Genomic DNA, 10,444 nt, shown 5'->3' with positions numbered 1-10,444 from the left:
AGCGGTGACACAGAGGAACAATGGCTCTGAGCTGCTAGAGGGTGTTCCAAAAGACTTCACAAAGGAAGTAATGTTTCCCTGGCTGGCTCTTCCCCTGCCCCCAAGCCTATCCCCAGTCATGCCATCTGGGCATTTTCTGACAACTACAGTTTCCTGGTTCCAATCACAGTCAGTTCAGTTGCTCAGTTGTGTCCGACTCTTTGCGACCCCATGAATCACAGCACGCCAGGCCTCCCTGTCCATCACCATCTCCCGGAGTTCACTCAGACTCACGTCCATCGAGTCAGTGATACCATCCAGCCATCTCATCCTCTGTCGTCCCCTTCTCCTCCTACCCCCAATCTCTCCCAGCATCAGACTCTTTTCCAATGAGTCAACACTTTGCATGAGGTGGCCAAAGTACTGGAGCTTCAGCTTTAGCATCATTCCTTCCAAAGAAATCCCAGGGCTGATCTCCTTCAGAATGGACTGGTTGGATCTCCTTGAAGTCCAAGGGACTCTCAAGAGTCTTCTCCAACACCACAGTTCAAATGCATCAATTCTTCGGCGCTCAGCCTTCTTCACAGTCCAACTCTCACATCCATACATGACCGCTGGAAAAACCATAGCTTTGACTAGATGGACCTTAGTTGGCAAAGTAATACCTCTGCTTTTGAATATGCTATCTAGGTTGATCATAACTTTTCTTCCAAGGAGTAAGCGTCTTCTAATTTCATGGCTGCAGTCACCATCTGCAGTGATTTTGGAGCCCAAAAAATAAAGTCTGACACTGTTTTCACTGTTTCCCCATCTATTTCCCATGAAGTGATGGGACCGGATGCCAAGATCTTCATTTTCTAAATGTTGAGCTTTAAGCCAACTTTTCACTCTCCTCTTTCACTTTCACCAAGAGGCTCTTTAGCTCCTCTTCACTTTCTGCCATAAGGGTGGTGTCATCTGCATATCTGAGGTGATTGATATTTCTCCAGGCAATCTTGATTCCAGCTTGTGTTTCTTCCAGTCCAGCGTTTCTCATGATGTACTCTGCATAAAAGTTAAACAAGCAGGGTGACAATATACAGCCTTGATGTACTCCTTTTCCTTTTTGGAACCAGTCTGTTGTTCCATGTCCAGTTCTAACTGTTGCTTCCTGACCTGCATACAGATTTCTCAAGAGGCAGGTCAGGTGGTCTGGTATTCCCATCTCCTCAGAATACTCTCTTGGGTGGGGCTAGGGACACACATGCCAAAATGCTCCACTGGTGATTCTGATGAAAAATCAGCTTTGGGACTCCCTGATCTTCAGGCATGGGGGTTTCCCTGTTGGCTTAATGCCAGACAATCTGCCTGCAATGCAGGAGATATGGGTTCAATCCCTGGGTCAGGAAAATCCCCTAAAAGAGGGCAGGCAATCTGCTCTAGTATTCTTGCCAGGAAAACTTCATGGACAGCGGAACCTAGTGGGCTCCATTCCATTGATCACAAAGAGTCAGACACGACTGAAGTGACTAAACTCAGCATAGTACAGACTGATTGAACACAACACAGTACAGATCTTCAAGCATGAAAAATCTAAGTGGCTTCTACGAGCAAGAAGTGGCCTACGGGACTGCGCTAACCTCTGACCACCAGGAAAGCCTCATTTTGAACCACTTTACTCTCTCTAACAGTGTTTGTGCACAACACACACCTACCTGTCTACTCGTACCTCTGCGCCTCTGCTCAGCTCCCGCTTATCTGGGTTACCCTTTCCTACCTTACCTATTCACCCAGTCCCTCCAGAGGAAATATTACTTCCTTTGTAAGGACTTTTGGAAAGCCCTCTAGAGCAGCTCAGAGCCCTTGCTCCTCTGTGTCACCGCTGCCCGTGTGCACCCCTTTGGGAGGTCATCATTTGTTCTTGTATGCATTCAAAGAGCATCCGTGGAGCTCCAGTTGTGCACCAGGCACTCCATGTGGATACACAGCTAAATAGGTGTCATTTCTGGGATCAAGCAGGTCAGAGTTTAATCCAGGAGATTACCCAGAAAACTCAGGATGAGATTTTCAGGCTTTAATGTCCCTGACATAGAAAGGACAGGAGAGAGCAGCATTTCGTCAGATTTTGGGGTCAGAATTTTCTTGTTGAAAAGCTGGCTCTTCAACTGAGGTTTTCTACAGTATTAGGTGGCCCTAGTGGTAAAGAACCCTCCTGCCAACAATAAACCATGTTATCGTCATTAATTTAAGATCAAACTCATAAACAATTGTTTAAATATCCTCGCTAGAAGTCCAGATGCATTCAGTGCTTTTTCAAGCCCATCTTCCTAAGGAAACTCTCTACCAGGGCCTTCAGTTGGGCTCCAGGCTGGCTGGTGGCCCGATGCACCCAGCACTCAATGGCGGTCCTAGATCTCCTTGTATCAGCATCCTCAGGACTCCCTCCCCTCTGTCCTGTGCACCAGGGTGGTAACCAGACTGCTTTCTGCATCCCATGTCTTCCTCTTCTTTGGTTTATGGCCCTGTTTTGGAAAAGCACATTCTCTGATATCTTCCTAATACGTTTTCTGAGGCTTTGCATGTCTGAAAAAAACATGACACTTGGTTAATTGCTTAGCAGTTGGGTCTCCAGCTCTACTTTAAACAGCTCTACTCACGCCAGTTATCACAGTTTAAATGCTTCAATTCTTGGGGAAATGTGTGTAGGAAGTAATTCATAGTATAGTGATAACCACAAAATCTTGGGATAACCCAAATGCCTTTTTAACATGCAACTGTTAAAAACAATGAAAGATTCATTAATTAATCCACTTAGCCATTTCCCCGGCGAACACTTATTGAGCATCTGCCATATGTCGGGCCAGGTTCTAAGTGCTGAACACATAACAGAAGTTCCTGTCATCAGGTGCTTTATACTACCTGCCTTTTTCTCACACTTAGGTGTATCTTTCCACATCCTAAGTGGAACTGATTCTTGAATCTCTTTCAACTCAAGTCCAACTGGGAAAACACAAGAGTCAACCCTATTTTTTCACAAGTGAAAGATCTACTTAATCCACATTTCTGTTTATGTAAACATATTAAGAGCCAGATATGACTAAGCGGTTGAGCACACACACAGAACATAATCTCAGTAGCTCAGTTCGGTTCAGTTACCGACTCAGTCGTGTCTGACTCTTCGAGACCCCATGGACTGCAGCTAGCTAGGCTTCCCTGTCCATCACCAACTCCTGGAAATTACTCAACCTCATGTCCATTGAGTTGGTGATGCCATCCAACCATCTCATCCTCTGTCATCCCCTTCTCCTCCCACCTTCAATCTTTCGCAGCATCAGGGTCTTTTCCAATGAGCCAGTTCTTTTCATTAGGTGGCCAAAATATTGGAGTTTCAGCTTTACCATCAGTCCTTCCAATGAATATTCAGGACTGATTTCCTTTAGGATTGACTGGTTGGATCTCCTTGCAGTCCAAGGGACTCTCGAGAGTCTTCTCCAACACCACAGTTCAAAAGCATCAATTCTTCGGTGCTCGGCTTTCTTTACAGTCCAACTCTCACATCCATACATGACCACTGGGAAAACCACAGCCTTAACTAGACGGGCCTTTGTTGGCAAAGTAATGTCAGTAATAAAATACCTAATAGTGCCATTCTTTGGTGTCTTTTCAAGGTCAATAACCCTTCAATTACTGTTGAAGTTAAAGACTTAATAAAGATTTAAGACAATTTACCTAGTGCTTTTGTGTAGAGTAACTTTTCAAATCATAGACTCAAATTGCATGTTAATTTATAGCTGAATTCGCTGCATAAAATCTAAGTATCAATTTTAAAATTTTCTTTGTAATTTTAACCTGAAATTTACTGAGGGGTTATTATAAGTTTGGAAAGCCACAAGAAAGAAAGAACTGAAGGAGTATCCTTAAAGGCCACAGGTTTCAAGCTTTTCTTTGGGATATCTGGAGACAATTTTGGCTTATCACAGTAGAATAATAGGGTGAGAGAGTGGTGGGGTGCTACTGGCATCTAGTGTGTAGAGGCTGGGCTTCTAAACACCTTGAAATGCAAAGGACAGCCCCAGAGCAAAGAACTTTCCAGTCCCAAATATCAGTGGTGCTAAGCCTGAGAAACCCTGCTTCAAAATATTAGCCATAATAATAATAATCAGGCATTGCATAAACAAAATAAGTATTTATTCAGGAAGTGGTAGCAAAAGTTTAAATCACGAGTAATTTCAGCAGATATGTTTGAACATTAGGTTTGAATCCCTGACTCTTTCTGTGCCTCTTTGAATTGTGTGCAGGACTTTCACCTTTGGCCAGGAGACTACATTTTCATTTTTTCTAACCCTAACCCTAACCCTGGAATATTTGGAATATTCCAAATGCCCTCTGAGGAGGAGGACAAGCGGATTGAGTAACACTGTCCTAAACAAAGACTTTGATTGTCATATACTTGTTCTCTGCAGTTGCATGCCTTGTTGGTACTTAGAAAATAAGCCTGCCATGTGCAGTTGGCCAGGTTACTCACTGTGTAAGGGCAGCTGGCCAAAGATGTAAGGAAAAGCCAAAATCCAGCCTTTGCTCTGCTTGCCACATCATGGTCCCTGTAATGGGTCTCTGTCCTGGACAGAAAGACTTCTTTAGAACTCAGTATTAGGTGCCTTGTGGGCTATCTTCTTGCAGCAACATTAAAAAGTAATAGGAAGACTAGAATGTCAGATGCAAAACTCACCTAGCCCAACTCCTTCAGTCTTAAAGATAGGGAAACTGAGGCCCAGGAAATTATGGAAGGATAACTTTGAGAAATGTATTCAACCTCTAGTTGAAAACTTGGGAACAAAAGGGAGAAGCTGATTATACTTTAGGGAGCTTGAGTATCAAATGGGAAAATCTAACGTATATCTTGAAGAAGGGCCCTTGCATGGGTATTGGGGAGGAAGCACAATCCAGTTTACAGGCAGACACAAGACAAAGAGATAATCTTTCATATGAAAGGCAGTGTAGACAGGGGCCACACAGAAAAGTGTAATGGGCCACACAGAAAAATGTCCCTGGAGAAGAACGTGCTGATGGTCACTGATGCCCTGGGATCAGCTCCAAACCAAGACCAGAGTCTGATTCATCTTTGGGGCCTTTGGGTTCATTCCTGGCCCATATTGGCACAGAACAGAGGCAGCAAAGCACTTGCCTGGGTAAAACACTGTTGACTGTGGAGACCATGGAGGCAGAAACAGGAAGCTCTCCTGGTGGAAAGCACGGGCTGTCCAGGAGGAAAATGTTCCGAGAAGCCACTGTGTCAGTCTCCCTGACCCTCAGAGAGTTCTCCTCTCTAAGAAAGCATGGCTAAATATGACACCCTCCCTTCTCCAGATGGTCCACTCACTGAAGGTGATACAGCAAGTTGTATTTTACCCCTGTCTGCCCTGGTGATGTCTGCCCAGCTGCACCTACATACCCTGGGCGCACCAGTTGAACCCACCCTCCCCAGGACAAGCTGGGCTTTGGGGCTCTGAGCCCACTGACCTCTCTGGAACTTCAGCGTATGGGCATCTGGCCCATGCTGTTCCCCTTGCTCTTGTAGGTCAGCTTAACCTTGGCCAAGGGCTCCGCCCCTCTCACAGTCCCAGCAAGAAATCTGACAAATCCATGATAGAGTTAACAGAAGCTGCAGCAAACAGCACACATGCTCAGAAGCCACTAAGAACACATGTCTCCTCCCTGGGCTTCTGGCTGCAACCCCGTGGTGGGTCTCCTCCTTTCCTCCAGTCCAGGGAACTCACAGCTTCACTGGCTCCTGCCTTTCCTGTTCCTCAGGGGCAGGAGTTGAACATTAAGGAAGCAACTATAAAGCACCAACTAGGAGCTTCCCCAGTGGCTCAGTGGGTAAAGAATCTGCCTGCAATGCAGGAGACGAAGGAAACGTGAATCTGATTCCTAGGTCAGGAAGATCCCCTGGAGGAGGAAATGTCAACCCACTGAGTATTCTTGCCTGGAAAATCCCATGAACAGAGGAGCCTGGCAGAATGGAGTCAATGGTGTCATAAAGAGTCGGACACAACTGAAGTGACCGAGCACACACTTATGCGTAATGCACCAGCTAACCAGGAGAGACGCCCAGAGGGCCATGCCAGGTCAGGTGTTAATTCACTAGTGACTGGATCACATGGAGGTGCGGGGTGCTGGGGACCATCTCCACCAGCACAGGAGTATTTCAAGGTTTTACCCCTGGTGGGGCCTTCCCTGTGGCTATCAGACCCAATTATCTCTCTCCTTCTTGGAAGTACAGTTTGACTCTGCTGGGCTCTCGCAAACACAGAGAAGGATCCGTACTTTTTAACAGGTCCCCCAAGGGCAGGTCAAACTCCAGTAATCCACACTCCTTCGGAGGTGATGGGGTCCGGCAATAACCCCACCACGATCTCCCCTTGCAGATCTCCTTTCCACCGAGCACCTGCTGTGGCCCTTTTTCAGGAGGAGCCTAATAATACAGTCCAGGCCACTAACTCCTCTATTCTGCTGCCAAACTTTACAGCTGTTTCTGCAGGGTCTGACTCTGTAACAATCCATAAAGCACCAACTACAGCTATAATTAAATTGTAAAAATCAATCCAGCCACAGCATGCAGCTGGGGAGGAATTCATCTCCTGCGATGTCCCCAGTGGGCCATAACCCTCCTCTGGCTGCCATGGCAGGTGGCAGAGGGCACTAAGTCAGCAGCACGGGAGCCCAGAGTGCACCTCTGGCTCTTGTTTCCACGGCAGGGTTTTGGGAACCATCAGAGACTCATCACAGCTGCAGTGACAATGACATGGAAAAATAGTCCATAGGATATGTGTTGTCAGGTTGAGAGACACTCCAATTGGAGGTCATAGAACTCAGAAGCGAGGGTGTAAGATCTGGTGCCTGGAAGGGACGAGCCAGGGTTGGATGTGCAGCTGGGCAGAGAGGGTGGGAGACCTGGAACCAGGAGAATGAAGGAAGAATGTGATCCAGGCTAAAGCAGGGGCAGAGCCCCTAGCACTTCAGACAAGGGTTGTCATTGGTAGAGATTGCCAGCCAGACTAATTAATTAAAGTTGTATGGTATTTAAAATTTGCTATGTGTCTGCTTCAGTTGTGTGTGTGTGTGTGTGTGTGTGTGCATGTGTGGCTTATTCTACAATGTAAATTTTATTTTCAGTGAGTCCATCTGTTATCTTTATGAAATGCTGGAATTAAAAGGAATCTCTTTGGATATTGTTAAGATGAAGTACTAAACTGAATTTGCATTTGGAACAATCTTGGCAGCCTGGACTGGAAACAGCTGGTGACCACTTGCCTCACGTCCACTTTGCCTTTTTTGTGGGTTGAATGCTGCCCCATCTCCCAATCCCCCCTTTCAGGATATGTCCATCCTATTCACGAAAAGTCTTTCAGAAGTAATTAAGGATCTCAACTAAGGATTAGGATGGATCCTAAATTCAATGACAAGTATCTAGAAGAAATAAGAAGGGAGGAACTTCCCTGGCAGTCTAGGGCTTAAGCCTTCACCTTTCACTGCAGGGGGTGCGAGTTCAATCCCTGGTTGAGCTAAGACTCCCACGTGCCTCACAGTCAAAAAACCAGAACATAAACAGAAGCAACGTTGTAACAAATTCAATGAAGACTTTTAAAATGGTCCATAAAAAAAATCTTTAAAAAAAGGAAGGAAAAGGAGAAACTACAAGTCTACAGAGGCTTCCCAGGCGGTGCAGTGGTAAAGAATCCACCTGCCAGTGCAGGAAACGCAGGTTTGATCCCTGGGTCAGGAAGATCCCCCGGAGGAGGAAGTGGCAACCCACTCCAGTATTCTTGCCTGGGAAATCCCATAGACAGAGGAGCCTGGTGGGCTATTAGTTCACGGGGTCCCAAAGAGTGGGACGTGACTGAGCATGTGCTCATTCATATATGCACACATCAGTCTACAAGCCAAGGAACCCCATCAATTACCAGCAGCCACCAGAAGCTAGAGGAGAAGCATGGGACGAATTCTCCCCCAGAGCCAACTCTGCCAGTACCTTGATTTCAGACATCTGGCTTGCAGACTGAGAGAGAATAAATACGCTGTTCTAAGCCACCCAGTTTATGGAAGTTTGATACGGCAGCCACAGGAAACTACCGTAATATACACAGCAGCTCACACGCTGACACGGGGAGGAGCATCTAATGCTAGTTTTGGGGTCACGATGACCTGAATTTGGATTTTATCTGTGTCTCTGCCACTTTCTACTTACACGATTTTAGACAGATGATTTCTCAATGTTCCCCTCTGTGCAGTGGGATGGTAATATTTATTTTTCAAAGTTGGAAAAATGAAATGAGAGGCAGCCACATAGCATCTGGCACATAATAACAACTGGATAAATGTTAGGTCATTATCATGCCTTTATTATTAAAAGTTGGTTGGACATCCAAGTTAATGACTAGTTAAGGGGAAGACAGGAAGTTACTTTCTTTTTTTAGAAAGTTGCTTTTGAAATAGGCATTCCAGAAAGAGGTGATGGCTCCTCTTCTGTGAAGAAGTAGGGAGAGAGGACATTTGGGAGAAAAACTAAGGAGGAGAGTCCATTGTCTGTATTTAAAAATAAGAGAGAAAAGAGAAGACAGAGGAATAACTGGGAAAGACATTGGGGGAGGACTGGTTTTAAAATAAAACAAATATCGCTATTATGGAAGATGAAGGGAGGGTGTTGCTTTATGTTTAGGAGGAGGACGGAAATAGAGAAATTACTCTTTTAGAGGACAGAAGGAGAGAGGCTGTAATTATAAAGGGAGTATATGTATCTCTCATGCTGAGTGGTTAAATAAACAGGCCTTTATGGAGGCTTCTCTCTGTATGGAGAAGCCCAAGGAAGAGTGAACTTCCTTTTCAGGATGCCACCAGGTATCCGAAGGGGTACCTGCCCATCTCCTGAGCTGGCGGTGATGACAGGACACAGAGACATTTCCAGGCAACTGCCCAGTGTAGGGGAAGTGCACTGCCTAGGAACTCAGAAATTTAGACCCGCTCCCCTTTCCCCTATACCACCAAAAGGATGCAGAATATGTTCATCAGTTCTCATCAAGGTTGAGCTAGTTCTGTGACCCCATGGGCTGTAGCCCGCCAGGCTCCTCTGAATCCATCAGGAATTCTCCAGGCAAGAATACTGGAGTGGGTTGCCATGCCCTTCTGCAGGGGATCTTCCCGACGCAGGGATTGAACCCAGGTCTCCTGCATCACAGGAATATTCTTTACCATCAGAGCCACCAGGGAGCCCTGAGCTAGTCCTGAAGGGGTATTTTTGACAGCTGAGAGGGTGGAGTATGTTCTGGGAGGAAAAAACAGGTTGAACAAAGACAGCAAGTGAATAAAAAATGAAGGCGGTACAGGAGGAGGGCACAAGCCTGGAGGATATATACAGGGGAGGAGTGGGAGAGAAAGAGACGAGACACTGGGGCACCCATCGCCCCAAGCAAGGGGGCACCGTGCGCCATGCTCGGGAAGGCCAAATAGGGAGCTCCATATAGAAATGGGAGGGGAAGGAGTGCTCAGAGTGTTTCATTAATAAATTTAAATAAGCCAACATTTAAGAATCGAGAGTTTTTCCTTAAAAAGCCAGATTACTGGAATCAAGAGAAAACAGGTCTGGCTGTTCTGGCTCCTTATTGGGATGTAGTCGAAGGGAGGCTGAGGCATGGGGCTGCGGCTGGAAGGCTCAAGCTCTCTTTGCCATGGCCCCACCTTACCCAGCACTTCACACATTCACGTGGCCTGCCCAGGCCCTGGTGGCCAGAGGGAGCAAATGTAGATGACTCCAAGGGACAAAGTAAGACGTTCCCACCCTCTCTCCCTAGTGCTGAAATGCATCTCTGATGGTGGCAGTTGATTGACAGCATTAATCAAACTTTCTTTATCCTTAACTGTTTTTGATTTTGTCTACTGGTTCTATGAATTCTTGAGAAAGCAGTGTGTGTGTGTGTGTGTGCGTGTGCGTGTGCGTGTGTGTGTGTGTGTGTGTGTGTGTGTGTGTGTGTATGCATTTTAACCAGCTTCTTAGGAAGGAAAAACTAGTCAGAAATTAGAGCTCTCACCCATAACCTGGCACATAAGTAGTCTATTGACCCGCATCTAGTTCTTCTTCCCGAGTGCAGGTTCAGACATTCTCCTGGCAACTTCATGATGTCTTTAGCCAGGTATGTAGATACAGTGTCCGGATGGATCCTCTTAGGCTTAGTAAATCAATACTCTGAAAGTCAGAGTTGCTTAAACCGGGCTAACAGCTACAAATACTGCCTAATAAGGCGTCTTCTTTTTTTTTTCCTGAGTAGAATACAGGATGCGAAGAAAAAGTATGGCTCTTTTCTGTTTTTTTTTTTTTTCCTGTGGTTTCAAACTCAGGGCAGGTATATCTACAGGCCACATTAACTGGATACCAGACTTTGTGTCAATACAGGTATCACCCCCAGGGTGATTTTTCCCAGGGAATTTCTTT

The sequence above is a fragment of the Budorcas taxicolor genome, chromosome 23, assembly GCF_023091745.1.
Source record: "Budorcas taxicolor isolate Tak-1 chromosome 23, Takin1.1, whole genome shotgun sequence".
NCBI lineage: Eukaryota > Metazoa > Chordata > Mammalia > Artiodactyla > Bovidae > Budorcas > Budorcas taxicolor.
Note: the sequence above shows the minus strand (reverse complement) of the source record.